We start from the raw sequence: 24,459 nt of genomic DNA on the forward strand, positions 1-24,459 counted from the left end.
TGGCATAATGCTAAGTAAAAAACAAACAACAACCAAGCTCATAGATATAAAGAACAGATTGGTTCATCATCCAAGGTGGAGGGTCAAAAGGTACAAATTTCCAGTTATAAAATAAGTCATGGGGATGTAATGTACAGCATGGTGACTATAGTTAATACTGTACTGCATACTTGAAAGTTAAGAAATTAAACTTCTCGGGGCGCCTGGGTGGCTCAGTTGGTTAAGCGACTGCCTTCGGCTCAGGTCATGATCCTGGAGTCCCGGGATCGAGTCCCGCATCGGGCTCCCTGCTCAGCAGGGAGTCTGCTTCTCTCTCTGACCCTCCCCCCTCTCATGTGCTCTCTCTCATTCTCTCTCTCTCAAATAAATAAAATCTAAAAAAAAAAAAAAGAAAAAAAAGAAATTAAACTTCTCATCACAAAAAAAAATATTTACAACTATGTATGGTGATCAGTGTTAACTAGAGTTATTGTGCTGATCATTTCACAATATATACAAATAGGAAATAATTGTATTGACACCTGAAGCTAATATAATGTTATATCTTAATTATACCTAAAAAATGAGTTTCCATAGTTATTACATTGAAATATTAACTTTGATATTATCAATGCTGAAAAGAGGATTCTCAGGCTCTGCTGATACTGTAAACTGGCCTGTGGCCACTTTTGAGGGCCATTTACTGCCTCTATATCAAATAAAATTCACAATGTGTAAATACACAATACACAATATGCAAATACATAGTTGCAAGGACTCATGTAAAATCATTGCTTTTAATTGTTTAAGTTTGGATTCTAAGTACGGGTCAATGATAAAATAGTTAAAAAAAAAAACTTGGATACATCTATAATAAAATATTGAGATATATTTTAGAAACAGGATATAGATCTTGATAGGAATTGTGAGGAATAAATATCCATGTAAGATGTTTGACCATTCAATTTCACTTGCCTGAGATATTATTGCCTTCTACCTGTTGTCTTGGTAGACTGTGCAGTGTAGAATCTTTTCCAAATATTTCATTGTTAACATATTATTAACAGCTGTGTGAAAATAAGCTAACATGGGTTTGGTAGATCTCTACTCCATACTTCCAACTTACACTATGGTCTCATTTACTAATGTGTAAAAACAAAACAAAACAAAAACATGTTATGTGAATAGTGTTTTTACTTTAACGTGAAATAAAATATAATTTAAACAACCAGCAATATTTCAGGTAAGTATATGGAGCTGAAAAACAGATTGCTTGCCAAAGAGATGATGGAGATAGCTACATTTTAGTGTGCTCTTGGATGGTGGTGGAAGAAATATTTGATGTTACTGCCTTTGTCATATATAGTGTTTATCAGCCCATTTTGTTTTGTTGAAGGTCAAAAATCAGCAAGATGCACAAAGCCACCAGACTAGAGAGTCCCACAGAGTCAGTGGGAAATACAGCAAAATATAATTAAGTGTAAGAGAAAGTGTAAGAACTCCAAGCTGAGCAGTCCTCCCATAGAATCTATGGACCAGTTGAACACTCAATTGGTTTCATCATTTATTATACAGTGGTAATCTACAAATATTTGTTATAGTGTTTTGTAATTTTACCTTATTTTTCAATAAACCTTTTCATCAGCAATGAGCTAAAAATTGACTGTGCATATTAAATGAAAATATACATCAATTATTTTTTTAAATTTCAAGAAAGTTGATGATGAACACATAGCTTGCTCAAAAACATGCAACTTAATATTTATTTGCCATGGAATGATTTGAGAAGACCTATGTTTTGCAGCATCAAAATTTGGTGAAACATTAAAAGGAATCAAAGTTGATAGAACTTCCTTGACTAGTTTTATCAAAAAGAATTTGTTGAAGAAAGATAGTCCAAAAGGTGATGTATTTACACATTTCTATGTTAAAGAAATGCGAAAACCTTGTATTTAACTAATTTTGCTCTGAATATATGAGGTAAGTCAGCAACTATAGAATATTTTCTCAGTAAAAATTAATACATTCTGCAAAGAACAGTTTAATAAAGATGTTGGCAATTTCAAATTTATTAACCATAAAATAGAAATTTGAAGATTATAGGCACTTCAAATAATAAAAATAATTATACCATAGGAATTAACTCTTCATTAAATGTTTGGTGGAATTCACCTGTGAAGTCATCTGGTACTGGACTTCTGTTCTTCTCAAACCATTCCAAAAAAATAGGAGAGGAATAAAAGCCTCCATTCATTCTATGAGGCCAGCATTACCCTGATACCAAAACTCAATAAAGATACTATTTTAAAAAAAAAAGGGAAGAAGAACTACAGGCCAATATCTCTGATAAACACAAATGCAACAATCCTCAACAAAATATTAGCAACCCAAACTCAATGATACATTAAAAAATATAATTTATCACAATTATGTCGAATGTATTCCCGGGATGCAAGAGCAGTTCAATATTTACAAATCAATGTGATACATTACATCAACAAGAAAAAGAATAAAAATTATATGATCATCTCAATAGATGCAGAAAAAGCACTTGACAAAGTAAAACATTCATTCATGATAATAACTCTCAACCAAGTAGGTTTAGAGGGAACATACATCAACATAATGTAGGCTATGTAGAAAAAGTCCACAGCTAACATCATATTCAGTGGTGAAAAACAGAGCTTTTTCTTTAAGATCAGGAACCAGACAAGGAGGTCCGCTCTCACCAACGTTATGCAACATAGTGCAACAACAATCAAACAAGAAAAAGAAATAACAGGCATCCACATTGGTAAGGAAAAAATAAAACTTCCACTATTTGCAGATGACATGTGTATACAGTATATAGAAACCCTAAAGACTCCACCAAAAACTACTACAACTGATAAATGAATTCAGTTAAGTTGTAGGATACAAAATCAATACACGTAAATCTGTTGCATTCGATACACTAATAACGAAGTAGCAGAAAGAGAAATTAAGGAATCAGTCCCATTTACAATTTCACCAAAAAGAATAAAATACCTAGGAATAAACTTAACCAAGGAGGTAAAACACCTGTACTCTGAAAACAATAAAATGTTGTTGAAAAAATTGAAGATACAAACAAATGCAAAGATATTTCACGCTCAGGGATTGGAAGAACAAATATTGTTAAAATGTCCACGTTACAAAGCAATCGACAGATTTAATGGAATCTCTATCAAAATACTAACAGTATTTTTCACAGAACTAGAGCAAATAATACTAAAAATTGCATGGAACTCTGAAAAGCCAAAGCAACCTTGAGAAAGAACAAAGTTGGAGGTACTACAATTCCAGATTTCAAGATACACTACAAATCTGTATTAATCAAAACAGTATGGCACTGGCACAGAAATAGACACACAGATCAACAGAACAGAATAGAAAGCCCAGAAATAAACCTACACTTATATGGTCAATTAATCTACAACAAAGGAGGCAACAATTTACAGTAGGGAAAACACAGTCTGTTCAATAAATGGTGATGGGAAAACTGTGCAGTGATATGCAAAAGAATGAAACTGGACCACTTTCTTACATCACATACAAAAATAAAATCAAAGTGGATTAAAGACTTGAATGTAAGACCTGAAACCATAAAACTCCTAAAAGAGAACATAAGCAGTAATCTGACAGAGGCTGTAGAAAGGTTTTTCTAGAAAAAATCTGCCCATGCCTGTGTTCTCACTGTCAAGTGTACTAGGTAGGTGAGAAGTATTTATTAAAAGAGTAAATGGATTTTAAAAAGGACCAGAGAAAATTTGAGAGGAGAAATTTAGAGGGGCTAATAATCAAGAACATATATGTATTAAGTTGTAAACATTTTGGAGAGCTCCGTTGCTTTATAAAATACTAGAAATTCCTGAACCTAATAGGATCAAATGTATGACATTCAATAAAAATGTTATATTAATTTTTAATCTGTCTACTTCACAGTGTCCTCCTGTAGGGTATTTCTTTATATGTATTTACATGTCCCTTTTTGCATCTTGACTGGACCAATGGGCATGACTGTGTGAATGACAAAAATTAATCCTTATTGTCTTCATATGTGTATACACACACACGCATATACGCATGCACACACACACACACACACACACACAAAGACAGAGAGACCTACAGAGGGAATAACCTGAGGGTCCACAATAAAGATAAACCAATTTTTACCTGATTATTTTCAATATTCATCAGTCAAAGTGGACTTTAATCATCAGTTGCAGGACCAAACCACAGATAACAAAAATAGGATGCTTCCTACAGAAATTATCAGTTGGTGAAGAAAAGAGAAGTTTAATAGAAACTCCTTTAGTTGTACTCCTGTCACTGTTGGGTTGACATCTGAATATTTTCTTATTCAGCTTAAGTAGTAAATACCCCCTAAGTATAATATTTAAAGGTATCCAGATATCAATGGTAATAGGCGCTTTTATTTGCTTGTAACCAAGAGAACAGTTAAGCTTGAGTTAAATTAAAAAAAAACAAAAACACTTATGTACCATATAATAGATTTATAATAAATGTGTTTTTTTAAAACAATTTTTTTTTAAGTTTTTATTTATTTATTTGTCAGGGAGAGGCGGGCTCCCCGCCGAGCAGAGAGCCCGGATGCGGGACTCCATCCCAGGGCCCTGGGATTATGACCTGAGCCAAAGGCAGACACTTAACCATCTGAGTCACACAAGCGTCCCTATAATAAATGTTTTAAAACACAATGTATTTTAAGAAAACTGAGTGTGAGTTAAAGGCAAAAAAATAAATAATTGTAGCTTTCCTTATATTTCTTTACCCTCTTATTGACTTAGCATAAACATCTATATAAGTCCATCTTTCTCATTATTTAAATTAATACAATAAATGTTGAAAGGGTCATGTTCTCTAAATCTCCATGTCTCTTTAAGATTGATTTATTTGAGAGAGAGAGGAGAGAGACAGACAGAGAGAGAGAACGATCACACATTGGGGGGGAGCACTGAGGAAGCGAATCTCAAGCAGACTCCCCACTGAGCAGGGAGCCTGAAATGGCTCATGACCCTGAGATCATGAGCTGAGGCAAAACCAAGAGTCTGATGTTTAACCAACTGAGCCACCCAGGTGCCCCTCTAAATCTTCATTTCTAATAAGCGGTGGTTCCAACATATCATGTAAACGTATGACTCTATTCATTTAGCACAAAGTAAATTTGGTTTCTGTCCACGGACACTTAATATAATCTGTGCTTCCAGAACTTGATGAATTTGTCCCAAAAATACAAAGCACTGCCAAATATTATCACCACATTTGCCGCAACAGCATAAAACCTCTCTTCCACCTCCAACAAACAATAATTATCTCAGATAACCTATGACACTACTTTTTTTTCCTGCTTTTTTCTTATTTCCTCTACATTTGACCCAAAACATTACTCTTGATACTATCATTTCCTTTTCTTAAAATTATGTTAGATTCATTAAAATCTAAAATCTAACATTATAGTATGTAAGATTCAAATTTAAATATTACTTTAAGAGTATGGAGGAGGCATTTATGAAGCTATGGCAGGAAGGAATGGATATTTATCTTTTGTGTGGAACTGGGTTCATTTAATTGTTACTCTCAGAAATTTTAGATAAATTATTTTCTCTGTAAAATAGTTGAGTCTTGAGTCTATTTTCTGAGGATGATATAGTCTATTATATATATAAAATGGAAAATTTTTTCATTGGATCTTCTGTTCACTGGCTTCAAACCTAAGCTATGACTAAGGCACATATCTCAGGAGTTTTCCTTTGGCCCCTGGTAAATATAAGATCAGGTAGTTCTAGCAGGGAAATCCAGAAGTATAAAGAAAGGATTCTCTCCATTATGTATTAGAAGATCTATAAATTATATACATAAACCTATATACACACTATATTTAGATTTTCTTTTTACCATGTGCTTTCTCTCATCTATTTTTTAAGCTTTCCAGGAATACAGGAATGAAACTGGCAATTGTGATTTGTTGTGTTTTGCTGAAAGCTTGTCATACTATTTTCAATCCTATAGACTTTCCTTCAAATTCTACATACTTGGAACATAAATTCATCTTACAGTCACAGTCTCAATGAAAACTACTCCAACATGTAAATGTTTCTCTGGTTTTGGGGTGGTTATTGAAAAGTTAAAAATAGTTCTAGTATGTTGCTTTCTATTTTATTGATTATCTTTTTCATTTTTATAGCACTCAATACATCAGGATTGGTTTGACTAACTTAACTGTAATTTACATTTGATTTTCTCGGGGACTCATACTCTTCTAAAATTAAATAATAAATCATGTTAATCTATTGATGAAACCAAAAGTATTTTTACTAGTTTTTCATTTTCTTGTGGACTCTTTCTTTGTAAGAATGTCTTTTCAAAAACAGTATTTACTCATCATTTGATCTTACAGTTGAACATGCAATATCTCTCGGAAATTTTTCAATACTTTTATGAAGTAGGTAAAAGCAATTGCAATTAATCTCCTTATTTTTCAAATGAAAAAAGCTGGTTAAGTTCAGCTCCTGGTTAAAAACCTACATCTTGTTTTTCAGACCTGCTGTAATAGGCAATTACAAAGGCTTTGTCAGGCAGGCCTTTGCAGGACAGCTGTCCTCCCCACACTAACCTCCTACACAGCCAGTGCTTTGCAGTCTCTGAAGGAGGGCAGGGGCAGCCAGGGTCTCAGGCCCCCCCGGCTGGTCATGATCCTTCCATGTTTATATTCTTAGCTCAGGTCCTCTCCTTGCTAGGTCTCTTTGAGGTCTTTGGCCCAGGGCCTCTTCAGATGCCTCGGCCAAGACTTACTATTTTGGGGTGAGGAGGAAAACTTTGAGGACACTTTTCCTCACTCTGACTCAGTATCCCGTGCTTTCCTCTCCTAGCCTTACTCTTTCATCCCCCACCCCAGAGTTTAGCATTCCAGAGTCCATAAAACTGCCAGAGCCTTTTGTCCCAGACATCCTCAACAACGAAATGTCTCTGCATGTGTGCTGATCCACCCAGCTAACTCTCCACTGGGATGTTCTTTCTTGGAGGAAAATGAAACGGGAGAAGTTGGCCATTCCTCCAGGTTTAGATTCTTGCTTATATCATTTCAGTAAGTGATTAAATGCCTCTTTCATTTTTGTTTGTTGCTTTAATTTCCTACTCCCAGCCACTGAGCTCTCTCTCTCTCCCAGCTCAGCTGAGCTCCTGGCACTGGCAAATACAGATACTAGCTCCAAATTCCTGGAAAAGCCTACAACAGGAGCGATTCCAACAACTCCGGTATTTCTAAGAGAAAATGAATTTGTTAATTTTTCTCAACCTTCTTAATTTAGCATTGCTAAGGTAGATGCTCTATAAAGCTTCCACTAAAACACGGGGCAATACAATTTTCACTTCTAATCCACGGTATCTCTAAGTCAAAGCACGACAGAGCCTTAGTCCCTTCAGGCTTGTATAACAAAAATACTATAGACTGAATGCTTTAAAAACAATAGTAACTTATTTCTCATAGTTTTGGAGGATGAGAAGTCCAAAATTAGGGTGCCAGCACCATAGAGTTGCGGTGAGAGCCCTCTTCCCGCTTCAGGGTTCCGGAGAACCTACTTGTTGAGTCCTCACCAAGAAGAGACTGGAAGCAAGTGCTCAGCTGCCTCTTATAAAGGCATTAGTGCCCCTCACTAGGGCCCCACCTTCATGAGGTAATACAATTCTAATTACCTGCCAAAGATCCCACCCCCTAATATCATCACATTTGGGGCTAGGGTCTTGACTTACAAATTTTAGGGAGAAACAAACATTGAATCCCTAACAGAGCCTAACAAAACACTGTAAGGAAGCTCCCTCAGCATATCACTTCTTTCCCAACCTAATCTCCTCCCCCCACACACTTATCTTATGTTCCCTATTTTTTTAAGAAGAAAGCAAACCAAATATCTTGATGACCAATACCTTGTCTCAATTTTGTCTTAGTCCTGCACTGCAAAAATATGTATTTTGGCTACACATGCATTTTTTATTTCCTTTTTCTTAATATCTAAATCTTTCTCTTTTCCCCTTGCACAATTTGCCAATGAGGATTCCTTAAAGTTAGAAACTACAGTTGACATACGGATTAGTCTCCTTTCCAGTATGTTCTGCTGACTCCATGGCAGATTTTATTATTCAAAATTAAACATTTTTATTCATCTCTGACTCTCCTTAGAGCCTTAAAAATGGTTAGGACCAAACCAAAGATGGTTTTTAGTAGAAATAGAAAGATCCTAGAGTTGTGGGGCGCCTGGGTGGCTCAGTCGGTTAAGTGGCTGCCTTCGGCTCAGGTCATGATCCCAGGGTCCTGGGATCGAGCCCCGCGTCGGGCTCCCTGCTCAGTGGAGAGTCTGCTTCTCCCTCTCCCTCTGCCTGCCTCTCTGCCTACTTGTGCTCTCTCTCTCTCTGTCAAATAAATAAATAAAATCTTTAAAAAAAAAAAAAAAAAAGATCCTAGAGTTGTAAAAGCTTAAGTTGGGCCTCAAAGAATACAACTGCTCAGCTAAAGTGGGAAGTTTTTCCAAACTGAGTCATTCAGGGCTTCATGCTTTGCACGTATCCACAGCATTGAAAGTTTTACCTAACGCAAATGGCAGCTGGAGCTTTCTTGCTTTGGGACACTCCAGCCCTTACTTCACATATGGTATCTCTGTGAACATTTTGTAAACTTAAATTTTCCTGAAGATTTGGGGTTGGGAGATGTCTCATTCCTCATGAACTCAACTTTCTATCCTCCCACTTTAGTTTTTCCTTTGTCACTGTTTTGTTCAATTGTATGAGTGATCAAAAATATTCAGCTTTTGTACTGTCAAAAACTGACCTCACAAGCCCACCCCTAGCCCGCTCCACACACACCGGACACTGGAATTAGACCATTAGAATGGTGTTGTAAAATCTTCCTTTCTTTGGATTATTAGATATTTCCAGTGTAATAAAGTATATCATCTATCAGTGCGGCAAGAAATTTGACAGCAAAAGAAATCATCCCATGTGTGGCTACTTAAATTTGATTACACTCAAGTGATTTAAATGGGAGGGGAAAAGCCTTTGCTTTTCGTGCCTGATTCCTGATTCCAAACATAATGAGATGCAGAGAATCCAAATATTTCAACTCTTTAAATGGGAGTGGGGGGGCAGGAGGGTAGAGATAGCAAGTTTCAGGTATCCAGATTGTAGTTAAAAAATTAGTTTCATTTTATAATCCAGTTCAATAACTGTTGAAGGAATACCCATTTGCTCTAAGGGACTGATCAAAAAAGTGAAAACGTTTGTCCCTTGTGTAGAAACTTTGAATACAACTCAATGTGACTTTCAACTTTATGAAAAACATAGCTCAGTGTCCATGGAAAGAAAAATCCTTAAGCTAAAACCCCTGTGGTACCTTTATTTAATCCAGTATTTTCCACCTGCTTTGGTAAAATAATTACTTACCTTAAGATATGGTTCATCAACTTCCACAGGTCTCAAAGTGCTTTTTGAAAAATTGTTTTGGAAATTATTGTAATTTCACACAGCATCTCCTGTGGTTGCTTAGGTTGGAAAATCCAGGGGCCAGTGTTTTACTGGATCCATCTTTCAAACATGCATAATACAGTTCAACTTTCTCATGACTCATTTTTGCACTGCGTTAGGACACGGATTCTTCCCTTATTCAACTCAGAGGATATATTATTTTGTTTTCACTTTTTACTGCTTATTTTATATCCAGTACTTTATTAGGTCATTTCTTGCATTACTGATCTCTGTAGTTATTTGTATTTAGAAATGTGTATCTCTTGGGAAGTCAACTCTATTTTTAGCCACTAGAAGAAGAATCAATTCCTGTTTCTCTAGGTCACTAATAAGAGAAAACACACAATGCTCAGAGATTCTGATTGATACATACTTATAAAATGAAAGAAATAGTTTTTCCAAATAAAGCAGTTCATTAATATAATTTTATGATCAATTTGTAATATATGCACTTGTTATAGACTACTATCTCTACCTGGGAAAAGGTGGGTAGAAATTGATAGGACTTGCTGTGCCTTTTGTGTGTGTGTGTGTGTGTGTGTGTGTGTGTGTGAATAGTGTCTTAGATTAGATTGTGGTGTTTGTCATTCTCTTATCCACTTTATATTGCTCATGTAAAATATCTCCAGGTAACATTCTGGAAACAAATGTGGCTTGTATGAGCCCTATTATAAAATGATATATACTGAACATTACCATAATCTGAGCATTGTTCAAATTATCTTACTTACATTAACTTATTTATTTTTATTTTATTGATAATAAAACAAAGGCTAGAAAGCAACAGTTTTTAAATCAAGTCTGGCTTAAATACTATGATATATTTCATTGTTTCTGTTTAGATGCTTATTCTCAGGTTGTACAAAAATACACGTCTATTATTTTAAACTATTACTTTTCTGTATTTCTGCCATTAATTAATATGTTACTTAAAATCATTTTTAAATGTAAACTTGCTTCTCTCTTCTCCAAGTCCTCAGAGCTGATGTTCTCTCTCATAACCCTGGTTCTAGACTGATTATGTGATCCTATTTTCTTGTCATCCTCCTCTATGTCACACACAGGAAAATTTTGAAATCCCTGTGAATATAAATTTTCAAATCCAGTAGAGTTAATTCAGATATTTGAATGCTTTTTATCATTACCATTTATCTTTATCATAAAGATCAGAGGGGTTGATTATATTTTTGGATGTCTGATGTGGGCTGTTTTGGAGAATTAAATGCTAATAGACAGATCTGATAAAGGCAGAATGCTTCTTGAATTGCATATTAAAAGCCTGGCCAAAACCAGTAGTGTTATGTCTATCTTTAATTCTTTCTGCTCTAATTATTTAATGTTCTCTTTTCATAATTAAAAAAAATCAATCTCACTTCATGTCAATTTTCCCTTCCAAATTGTCAATAAAACCCTCACTGCCTATACACTGAAATGCAAATTAATAAACTGGATATTCCAGGCTTCCATGTTTTACCCTAGACAGTTTTTCTAAGCTTTGATCTCAGCTTTCACGTTCATGAGTCCTATGCTTCGTGTAAACTGAATTGCTTAGCCCCACTATTTTCCCCACTGTTCCCCATTTAGGCTTTTCACATACCAGCCTCTTCAATTAAAACATTATATTGTCTCCACCACATGATTCCATGAAGCCTTCTAAAAATTCCACTTGGAAGCAAATTCCTACAAATATAATTGTGTCTTGTATTGTGTCTGTCCTGATTTATGCAAATTTATCTAGGCCCTCCCCCATTCTTCTATTAGGAAGTAAACTCCTTGAGAACAGGAGCCACATGAAACTTTTGTGTTTATTCCCAAAAATGCCCCATAGTAGACAGTAGTAAAAAAACAGTATTTTTGCCTACATCCATTTGCTAAGTGTTCCTTATTTGGAAGTACATATTAGAATCAGAGGTATAGATTTTCAAAAATATATGTGCAATGCCCTCAGGCTAAAATTATAATTCAGTTTGAGACTGAACCTGAGCCCCTTAATTAAAAACAAAAATTACAGGTCATTTTGAAAGCCATTCTAATATAAGAAATTCAAGTATGCTGTGAGTCAAGAGTTGAATTTTACATTATTTGGAAAGTTTTCTCTTAATTGTGTAAGCAAATCTTGGTCATTATTTCATAAATAAAATGATGAGAAAAAATATGGAAAGTAACTTTCTCCACATATACCATAAATGCACATTTTTAACAAAATAAGAGATCTCACTATTTGCATCATTTATATTCAAATACATTTGTTTTATTAAATAAAACAATTTTCTATTAAGTGCATACATATATCATTATTTAGTGGTTGAATAACATTCCCATATGTATTATAATCAGTTACTTGTGTTAATATTTAGATCGCTTCCATTGTTTCAATATCATAAATAATGTAGCAAAAGATATTATACATACATCTTTATCAAGATAACACCAGCACCAAGAACACTGCTAGGCCGATAGAGTTTCACAAATGAAAGAGAATATGGTGGTTGTGATTAATGAATTCATTTTTTTTAAAAGATTTTATTTATTTATCTGACAGAGAGAGAGATAGCGAGAGCAGGAACACAAGCAGGGGGAGTGGGAGAGGGAGAAGCAGGCTTCCTGCTGAGCAGGGAGGCCGATGCTGCGGCGCTCGATCCCAGGACCCTGGGATCATGACCTGAGCCCAAGGCAGATGCTTAACGACTGAGCCACCCAGGTGCCCTAATGAATTCATTTTAAAAATGAATCTTTGCATACTTGTCAGATAATTTCCTTACGATAAACTGCTGGGCCAAAGTTTATGTAAATTTTGTAAGGAAATCATATTCTTTTTCTGACACCTTGCCACTTTTTGTTTTGGGAAGTAGATAAATACTGACATGTATTTCCATACTTGCATTTCTAACATATGACAAGTAAGTGCTTGACATTACTCAATTTCTACTGCTAAGGACTGAATGTTTGTGCCTCCCCACCCTACCCCCCCCACCCCACCCCCGCCCAAATTCATGTGTTAAAACCTAAAAGCCAATGTAGTTGTATTCAGAGGTGGGATCTGTGGGAGGTGCTAGATCATGAGGGTGGAGCTCTCAGGAATGAGATTAGTGCTCTCAGAAAAGAGATCCCATAGAGCTCTCCAGCCACTTTTACTGTGCAAGATTACAATGAGACTATGGCCATCAGTAAGTAAGCAGGCTGTCACCACACACTGAATCTGCTGCAGCCATCCTCTTGAACTTCCCAGATTCCAGAGCTGTGAGAAATAACTATTGGTTGTTTATAAGCCACCCATTTTATGACATTTTTGTTATGGTAGCTAGAACAGAATGACACCCACATCGTCAACAAAATGTGCATTGTTATTCATTTTAATCTTTGCCAATCTGAGAAATCAAAATACCTCATTGCTATTTAAATTTGCATTGCTTTTATTCCACAGATATTGAGGAGTTTTTCATAATTTTACATATTCCTTCTTGTCTCAGTTTATGCTTTTTACTCAATTTTCTGTCAGGGAATTAATCTTATTGACTTACAGTAAGTTTAATTTAAGAAAATATTGACATTTACGTTGTAAGTGAAAATTTTCCAAATTGTCCATTTCCTTCTATTTTGTTTATGTTTTACTTTGGTGAACTATTTATTATTTAATGTTAGTCTTCAAAGCTTATAGATTTGGGGTCACATTTGAAATTTCAGGCCTCCATTATAATCTTACTCTAAGTTTGTATAAACTTCACTAACATTGCATAAGTACATTAACCATGCATTTCTTTTTCATTCTTAAATCTCTCTCCAGTTCTTTGGAGTTACAATTGTATCTAATCCCTGCACCTTATCCCACTTGTTTCAAATTTATATTTTTAATAAATCTCAACCTATTTAAATTCTATACTAATAATTATTTTTCATATTGGGGAATGCCAACCTATCTTTTTTACTCCTTCTTCCCTTAGTTTATTGACTAATATCCTTTAAGGAACAATTGTGCTGATTTCTAATCATTGAAACAGTTTATAGAAAAGTAAAACATTTGTGTGGATCGGGTATTGTATTAGGAGCTGAGCACTTAGTGGTTAGCTCAGCAGACACATCTGGGCCATAGAGCCTAGAACCCTCTTGATATATTGTTCTTCAGTTTGTCAATTTCACAAAAATTATGCATATATATATATATATTCATCAGAGGCTTTTCATATGTTCCACACTGAATAAAATGAATCTTTTAAAAGGGATAACTTTAAGACACTTCAGATTGTTTTTTAATATAACATGAAAATGCAATTCATAATTGTTTTTTAATATATTTTTAAATCATTAAGGGCATACAAAGACTGAGCTTATTGTTAAGTATGGCAAAATAAAATGTGTTACATATAATTTCAATGTATATACGGGAAAAATGTAACTCAACATTTTTATTGGGAAGTATTATCTTCTTCCATATTTTAGGAGTTAGGACAGAAATAGTATTGTATGTTTGGATCTTTTTATCCTTGGTAAATATTTTTCCACTTATTTTTCTTTCAATTACTGATTGAAGAGTCTTGAAATCTCTAACTATAATTGTGGATTTGCTATTTCCCCCTGCAATTCATGAAGTTATTTTGCTTCTTATATTTTGATTTTCCATTAATGAGTACATGTACATTTAACAATTGTATGCCTTCTTGATGAATGGTAACTTTAATGTCATAAAATCATTTATCTCTGTTCATATTCTTTTTTCGCAGGTCAACTTTGTCTAGTATCAAATTTATCCATTTTTGCTTTCTCGTGGTTAGTGTTTGCACAGTATAACTTTTCAAGTTTTTCTTTTAAGTCTGCAACTTTATATTTTATGTGCATTTTTTGTAAATAGCATATAGTTGGGTCTTGCTTTTTTAATACAGTAAAATAATTTCTACTTTTAAGAAGGGCATGTATTCCATTTTATATAATTGTTATTTATATGAATATAGTTAATTTTACTATCATGATATTTATTTAATTATTTATCTACTCTGTTCTTTCGCTTCTTTCTATTTTTATTTAAATCAATTCATAATGTTTTAATATCCACTGTAACTCTTCCATTGACTTAGTAGCTATTTTTAATAAATATTTATGGATACTCTAGAGTTCATGGTATGTTTAGCTTATCATTATTTACCTTCAGATAATATTATAACACTTCACATGTAACATAAGAAGCTGACAACAGAGAGTTTAAATGAGTTGCTGAAAGTCTCTCAATTAGCTTGTGGAATGGTGAAGAACAAAACTCAAAATCATGATCTCCATCTTTAAGTTATCTTTTTTTTTTAACATGTTCAATTAGCCAACATGTAGTACATCATTAGTTTTTTTTTTTAACAGATTGCCATTACTTAGGCCACATCTAGTCAAATGAAATAGAGCACTCACTGATGACCAGGTCTCTACTACACAGATGATCACCCTGCCCAGGCTGTGAATCGTGAAAAACATTTGAAGAACATTCTTTGAAGACAGGCTTGGTTTCAAAACTTGGCTAACTACTTGTTAACTACTAACTTGCAAAGTTTATCTCTGAATTTCATTTCTTCCATCAAGAAGCAGAGACAAGCAAATCTACTTCATGTTAAAATTAAAGAAAAATTATGAATAATATGTAGGTGCATAATAAATATCCATTCCCTTCCTAGATTTGCAATACTTTTGTTTCTGCCAGAATATTTAAAATGTAAGACAAATGAAGGAAATGCAATTGTGTGATTTTGTTTTTTTACATGTTTATTTGTTACTTGTGGGGAAGATTTTATAGAAACAAGGTTTAAACCTCCTTCCTGAAAGGTGGTATTTAATTTGTATATACATTATAATTAACTTTTTAAATGATAGATAAATAAAAATTTACTATTGTTAGAAGTAGTTATGTAATCTGGGTTGATTTTTATTTAGCATTATAATATTAAGACAAACAGTTTTTGAATTAGACTGCCTCTATTCCATTGAAATAATTTTAATTATTTTAAGATAGAGAAGCCAATAACAAATCCATATTATTTTTAGTCAGAAACTTTGCTATATCACAAATAACAAATACCAGCTATGTTTTGTTTGATTGTGTGTATGGGGGGGGGTGGCAATTTTATATGTTTTGTTTAAATTTTATTAGACCAAAGCATTCCGAAAATAGTTAAGCTCTAGCCAGTCATTTAGCTAATTGTTTATCAAACCCATCAATCTTTTGAACATCCATAATTTTTGCCTGAATTAGAAGTGGAGGTTCTTTGAATCATTTTATGGATTTTCTGGCAGTAAGCTGAAGAAGATATCCTAATTAGTTAACTCTGCTTAGTATTACTTGGTGCAGGCTATTGTCTGTTTTCATTCCAAATGGTTAATTTTCTCACAAGGTTCAATCTGTGGAAATGACCAATATCTAGTAATAAACCTTAGAAATATGTGCATCTAGAGCATCTTATATGGAAACTAAAAGTTACTCTAAGATACTCTCTTCTTCATTTATCTTAGCCCATGAAGGCAACCAGGTCAGCTTTGAAGTTCTTTGTATACTGTTCTAGGAACTTTTGATATTTTTCAATTCTTAAATTACTAATTTAAAAAAATTATCTGTTGTCTTTTCTAAATCCACACATTACAGCATCACAACTCTAAATATGTTTGGCATAAACTATTGGAAATGTGTTTGGTATGAAGAGTTGGAAAAATTCTGGAGGAATGACTGTCAAATCCTAAGTTTACTTTTTATTTGATCTTCCAGGCCTCTTCCCATTACCTAAATGACCTATGTGTTTGTATATTATTTTTGTCTTAAAAAAAAGTTTCCTCTTAAAACTCTGAAAGTGTGGTGTACTTCAGAGTTTACATTACAAAGGTCTTTACTAGAACCTTTTCCTATTCCACACATAGAGATGTGAGTCACATAGGAGATATTTTCCTATTAGCATAGCCACTGTTTGGCATAAATGCCGACATTTTTTAGCTGAAATTCTATTCTTTTCCTTAGAAAGCATAGTGCAATACAAATGACAGAAAATATTTGGACAGAAGTGTCGGACTGTAACAAGAGTTAACAAGTCCACAAACATGTTTTTTAGTATGTTCTAGACACTAGATTCCTTGCCTCTCGATTCCAATTAGGTGCAGAAATAAGTTTTCTTTTGGATGAAAAATGCATAGTCAGCAGAGCATCAAGTGCTATGTGAAATAATAATAAATTATAATAGTAATAATAAATCAGAACTCATTACAAATTTATAGAAAGTCTTAATAGTTTTTAAAAAGCTTTCCTATACATCCTCTGATAGTAAATATGGGTAGAGTAAGGTTGTAGAATGATTTGACATTGTCTTGATATCTACACAGGTATTACATATTCTCTTACCTTTTTTGTTTCCTGACACAGTTTTCAAACAAAAGAAGTTTCATAAAACAAACTGATTGCATCTCAATGGACTCAAGTTTTACCCTGGTTTATTTTTAACAAGTCTCTACATACAATTAGACCAAGGTGGACAGAAAGGAAAAAGAACATGGAGCCATTTTACTGCAGTGTACATTTTACAGGGAATGGCTGCAGTGGTTTTTCCATTTTTCATTCATAAAACAAACAAACGAAGCATTAGCACTTAATAATATCCCAGGAAACAAGAAAGCTTGTATTCAAACTAGGCAGTCATTCAACACCATTGAATCCACGTAAATAAATCGAGTTCACCAGTTAAAAGGGAGAGCCAGGTGTGATATGGGGTGAAGAGAACAATTCTCTAGGGAAGAAGTGAAAAATTAATTTCCCTCAAATATAAGAGGCAGGGACAAAGAAAGTGAGATCATTTAATATGGAAGCAAAATAAATTATTTCAAAAGAAAAACTAAATCTAAAGACTGAGGAAGTAGCCCTTTATGTGAAATATTTATTAAATACAAAGAGTTATAGATAAAACTGTAGAATGGCACATTTTACTGTTTTATAGTAGGTTTACTTTTGTTTGTATTTTATTTCCATATTTTTAATATTTAGGCACTCACATTGACATAAAAACTACATTATTATGAAATGTAAAATGGATAATGGATTATTATAAGTTGTATGATGGATATATACCCAACAAACTTCTTAGTACATAAGAATTTGGTTAAGATGATTTGGCTAGATTCCTCTTTAGTGTTAATTAAAGCTGAATCTTTATCTTAAATATCTATGACTCACATCTGTTCTCTTGGCACATTGTGTCATTTTCATGAATGTATGGATGCTTTTGTTATTCTCCCTTTTTTTACTCACCAGTACTTCAAAAGTTTTTAATGTATTAATTTACTCTATATGTATTATTGACTCTATATATCTAATGTATATGATTTTTAGGAATCTTCAGACTTAAAAGATTTCTCTACAAAAATATCTAAAATATGGAAATGAGAGGAGTAAGAAACATAAACAAACATACTTTTTAAATTTTTATTTCACCATCTGAGGACTCATAAAGATAATATATTTTAACTTTTCGTGTATGTGTTCCTTTAATTTTCTTGCCTTCATTGCATGGCTCAAACAAACAACAAAAAGACTAGAATATTACTTGATTACATAAAGATAGCACATGCAAATCTGGATTAAAAGAATCAAATCAGTGTCATTTTTCACAGGACTGCTATAACTATTATAATTAGGGTAGTTGTTGAAAATATTATGATTTATTTTATATGATAGAATTCAATTTCCACATCATAATGACATTTTCATTTTGGCAGCTATCAGATACTAGAGGAAATGGATATTTGTACTCTATGTTAGTATATAAATTACATTAACCTGACAAGTTTTAAAGAAGAACTTGGAAAAAAAAACTGACATTGAATATGATTATAGATTTAAAGTATAGAAAATGGATGCATTTATATTTCAAAAGTACATTCAAATTTAAGGTTCGAGTTGGAACTTGTAACTTCTAGAACCATTTTTTTTTTTTTTTTACAAGTAAACATTGAACACTAGGAAATCGTGCCAGCACTAAAATTTCACATAATATATCTGAAAAAAAAAATAGAATTTACCTTTCTCAACATGTGAGGATGAATATATATAAAATACGAGTGAATATGAAGCCAATGATTAAAATTTTACTTTTGCATAACGTTTGACTCTATGGCCGGTGTGGTCACAGTACTGCACAGGGAGCCCATCTAGCCTATTTCTGTAGATAAAGTTTTATTGGAAGACAGTTCATCCATTTACATATTGTCCATGGGTCCTTTCATTATTAACAGCAGAGTTATGAGTTACTCTTTGTAGTCACAGATTATATGGCCCTTAACAATGAAAATATTTACTATTTGTCTCTTCAGAAAAAGTTTGCAGACAGAATTCTAATAAATAAATTAATATAACCAATTATATTATTTTTCCAAAGATTTTCCAAATGAAGAAAATGCAACTATTTTCATGAGTTTATATTTAAATGGAATTGTATTAGAAGTCAGTATTGTATTGATTATATTGGTTGAATATTTGAAAAGACTTACTAGACCCCATGGTGTATATCTGCATAAGTCTTTAATAAAGTTAAGAGATGCAGCAAGAGATAGAAAACATAGGTAAGCAAGGGAACTCACCAGACTTCTAGGCGAGCTCCTTATGTCCCTTCTTGGTCACCGAAGATGTGCTTTTGAGGAGGAATCTGATGATTTGGGAAAGTTACTAAATGCTTTCTCTGAGATGGACAAATGGAAATTAATAGTGTCTTCCAAACACCTAAAGGAAATACATGAATCTGTAAGTGATTTTTATTGAATAATTATTTAGAGCTCCAGAGATCAGAAGCCACAGCTGCAAGTTCACTGTATGCCATGAGAGTCGTTTAATTCTAAAAACAATAATTCAGAGTAGTATAAAACTCTTAGCTGCTTAGATCTTGGAGAAAACCCAGTAGTGGTTAAGCAGTGGTAGTGATATATGAAGTTATAACCTAAAGGCATGAATTAATTTAAATCATCTAAGAATTTCATAATCGTCATGAATTGCCTTAAAGCCTCTTCTAGTTTGGGAAATTAGTTTTAAACTTTATATATATGAAAAAAAGAATGTTCATCTTACTAGTGTGTGTGTTTTTGAAGAAGCATTTTTTTTTAAATGCCTATTGGTGAGAAGTTCCCATCAGTTGCCTGCTTGGTGCTTTAATTGTTGCTAGCCTTGATTATGATAGAATTTGATACTTTCATGGAAACAAACAGTATCTACAATGGGGCTCTTGAAATACATTACAGACACCATATAATGCTGTTTTGGGGGCACTATTTAGGTAAAAAAATAGGTGGTTCCCTGCTATGAACAGCAAGTGTTTCCTTCCATGAATGTTTTAAAACCCTAGCATCGGTCCATTCAGCTGTAGCTGGGGAATTAAAAAACAAATCCAGGAACAATTCATTTTCTTCTTCACGTTACTATTTTTTTTTAAGATTTTTTTTATTTATTTATTTGACAGAGAGAGACACAGTGAGAGAGGGAACACAAGCAGGTGAGCGGGAGAGGGAGAAGCAGGCTCCTGGCTGAGCAGGGAGCCCAATGTGGGGCTCGATCCCAGGACCCTGGGATCATGACCTGAGCGGAAGGCAGATGCCTAACGACTGAGCCACCCAGGCGCCCCTCACGTTACTATTAACCTCATTTTTGTTGGTGTTGTCTTTCCATAACAACCACTCCCAAATACAGGTTTGCTTCCCTTGAAACATGAAGCAGAAATACCTGAGTTCCTCTTTTTTTTTTTAATGATTTACATCAGTTCTCCAAGTACAAGTGAAATCAAAAGAGCATCTGACAGCTTACAAAAATAAAAGACTCCCACATTTGTGAGAACTCTGTTTACTGAGCATATCCATGTTTCATGTTTTCCAACGCGAGGGGAAAGAACAACACACTGCCCTGCAAAACAATACTTGATTTTTTCTATATCTAGATATTACCATTACTTTAAAAGCCAATTCTCCAGGACAAATCAATTGGTTCATACTACCAGATATCTTTCCATTTAGTGAATATGTTCAAAATAATTATCTTGTTTTCATATCTTTGATTCAGATAAAGTTTAATATGCATTTGAGTATGACAAATCTTTAATAGCTATTCTTTCAGCCTCCCTGATATGAAAAATAAGTATCATTTATTATATAACATAAAATGAATATAATTTTTAAAATCCCTATTCTCTCTTTTGAAATGATTGCCAAGTTCTATAGGGAAATTAATTTCATGTCATTCATAATTTAACATTTGTTTCACTTTATTATTATTTTTTTGGATCTTGCCCAAGCAAAAGTTTTGACTTAGTAAATAGACACTGTATGTTAAGCTAAGAATACCAGAACAATCATGAATATTTCTGCCTTGAGGAAAATTTCATATTTTCATAAGGGAGAGATTTTTAAATGATCTTGTGAGCTACTTTTGAATATAGCTATATATAGCTCATAGTTACAGAATCACATTTACTATGTGAAAATATAAGTTATTGCAATTCAATTTTTAAGGCATGTTATTATGCATGAATATTTTCTTTATTCTTTTGTCACGAATCCTCTATGTAAATACTTTGCACAATTTGTTTCTATATATCAACTCTCTTATTATTATTTCTATTATTATTTTTTCTCTGCCAGAATTTTTATTTGAACTGCATTATGAGGTGTGATACTTAAAAAGAAGAATTAAGATGTCGTAAAAACTTGCTCATTTTAAGAATACTATGAATTTAAGTTATTTTGTTTTTAAGACTTTGTACAGAGATTCCTTTAATGTTATTCCATTATCAAGTTTGAAAAATTTTGCTCTCAGTACTATGTCCTAGCAGCTCTAGTTGAAATTTATATAATTCTACCAGTTGAAAGTTTAATGAATAATCCTCTTCTTATAATGAATAGTTAAAGCATTTTAAAAATAAAATGTGGAGAAACAAATATAAGACCCAATTATTCCTTTGTATCTCTCCACCTTATTTTTTTTTTTTTTTTTTTTTTTTTTTGCAGAATTCTGAAGAACTTCTAAGGAAACATCTCTTAGGAAGAAGAAAAATACAGAGCTTGATATTATAAGAGAAAATAATATTGTATTAATCCAAATAAACAAGAAATGAATACTTTCTCACACACCATACTTTTACTTTATCAAGAATTCTAATTGATGTAGCATATTTTGCTAGTAAATTGTGATAATTTCACATTAGTGTTTTCCTAATATCTTTACCTTTATTTACATTTTGGAATAATTTCAACATTTACTCAAGATATGGTCTAGAAGCAAATTATTTCATACTATGACTGGCTTGGTAAGATTGATCTTATGATTTTTTAGCAGATTAACGTGATCAATATGACTATGTATGTGTGACTATTTATGTTACTTGGCAATAGAACAAGTCAAGGAAACCAGGAGCTGGTTCTTTAAAAAAATTAGTAAAATTGATAAACCTCTAGCCAGACTTATCAAAAAGAATAGAGAAATGACCCAAATAAGTAAAATCACTAATGATAGAGGAGAAATAACAACACCACAGAAATACAAACAATTATAAGAGAATATTATGAATAACTATATGCCAAAAAATTGAACAACCTAGAAGAAATGGATAAATTCCTAGAAACATATAAATTACAAAAATTGAAACAGGTAGAAATAGAAAACTTGAAGAGACCAATAACCAGCAAAAAAAAATTGAATCAGTAATAATAATAATAAAAAAAATACCCACAAAACTGCCAACAAACAAAAGTCCAGGACCAGACAGCTTCACAGGTGAATTCTACCAAACATTTAAAGAAGAGTTAATATCTATTTTTCTCAAGCTAGTCCAAAAAAATAGAAAAGAAAACTTCCAAATTCATTCTATGAGGCCAGCATTATTCAGATACCAAAACCAGATAAAGATACCACAAAAAAAAAAAAGAGAACTGCAGGCCAATATCTCTGATGAACATAGATGCAAAAATCCTCAACAAAATACTGGCAAACAGAATCCAATAATACATTAAAAAAGTTATTCACCATGATCAACTGGGATTTATTCCTGGGTTGATTAGGTCTTTCAATATTTGCAAATAAATCACTGTGATGCATCCAATTAATAAAAGAAAATATAAGAACCATGTGATCATTTCAATAGATGCAAAAAAAGCATTTGACAAAGTACAATATTAATTCATGATAAAAACCTCCAACAAAGTAGGTTTAGAGGTAACATACCTCAACATAATGAAGGCCATATATGAAAAACCCATAGCTAGTATCATCCTCAATGGGGAAAAACTGAGAGCTTCCCTCTACAGTCAGGAACAAGACAGGGATGTCCAGTCTCACCACTTTTATTCCACACACTATTGCAAGTCTTACCCACAGGAATCAGACAACAAAAAGAAATAAAAGGCATCCAAATCAGCAAGGAAGAAGTAAAACTTTCACTATTTGCACATGACATGATGCTCTATACAGAAAACCCAAACGACTCCACCAAAAAATTGCTAGAACTGATAAATAAATTAAGTAAACTTGCAGGATACAAAATTGATGTATAGAAATTTGTTGCATTTCTTTTTTTTTTAAACTGTTGCATTTCTATACACCAATAGTAAAGCAGCAGAAAGAGAAATTAAGGAATCAATCCCATTTACAGCTTCACCAAGAATAATAAGATACCTAGGAGTAAACCTAACCAAAGAGGTGAAGACCTGTACTCTGAAAACTATAAAACTGATGAAAGAAATTGAAGACAAGAGAAAGAAATGGAAAGACATTTCATGCTCATGGATTGAAAGAACAAATATTTTTAAGCATCTATACAAGGTAATCTAAACATTTAATGCAATCCCTATCAAAATGCCAACAGCATTTTTAACAAATAATCCTAAAATTTGTATGGAACCACAAAAGATCTTGGATAGCCAAAGCAATTTCAAAAAAGAAAAGCAAAGCTGGGAGCCTCACAATTCCAGATTTGAAGTCATGTTACAAAACTGTAGTAATCAAACAGTACAATACTGGCACAAAAATAGATACATAGATCAGGAAAACAGTATGGAGGTTCCTCAAAATTTGAAAATAGAGCTACCATATGACCCAGCAATTGCACTACTGGGTATTTACACCAAAGATACAAATGCAGGGCTCCGAAGGGGTATGTGCACCCCAATGTTTATAGCAGCAATGTCCACAATAGCCAAACCATGGAAAGAGCCAAGATGTCCATCGACAAATGAATGGATAAAGAAGATGTGGGGTACATATACAATAGAATATTATGCAGCCATCAAAAGGAATGAAATCTTGCCATTTGCAATGACGTGGATGGAACTGGAGGGTATTATGCTGAACGAAATAAGTCAATCAGGGAAAGACATGTATCATATGATCTCATTAATATGAGGAATTCTTAATCTCAGGAAACAAACTGAGGGTTGCTGGAGTGGTGGGGAGTGGGAGGGATGGGGTGACTGGGTGATAGACATTGGGGAGGGTATGTGTTATGGTGAGCACTGTGAATTGTTTAAGACTGTTGAATCACAGACCTGTACCTCTGAAACAAATAATACATTATATGTTAAAAAAAAAAAATAAGATAGTAGGAAGGGAAAAATGAAGGGGGGGAATCGGAGGGGGAAACAAACCATGAGAGACTATGGACTCTGAGAAACAAACTGAGGGTTCTAGAGGGGACGAGGCTTGGGGGATGGGTTAGCCTGGTGATGGGTATTAAGGAGGGCACGTACTGAATGGAGCACTGGGTGTTATACGCAAACAACGAATCATGGAATACTACATCAAAAACTAATGATGTAATGTATGGTGATTAACATAATATAATAAAATTTAAAAAAAAAAAAGAAGAAGAAAAAATAGAACAGAATAGAAAGCACAGAAATGAACCCACAACTGATTGGTCAATTAATCTTCAACAAAGCAGGAAA

The sequence above is a fragment of the Phoca vitulina genome, unplaced genomic scaffold (assembly GCF_004348235.1).
Source record: "Phoca vitulina isolate PV1807 unplaced genomic scaffold, GSC_HSeal_1.0 scaffold3, whole genome shotgun sequence".
NCBI lineage: Eukaryota > Metazoa > Chordata > Mammalia > Carnivora > Phocidae > Phoca > Phoca vitulina.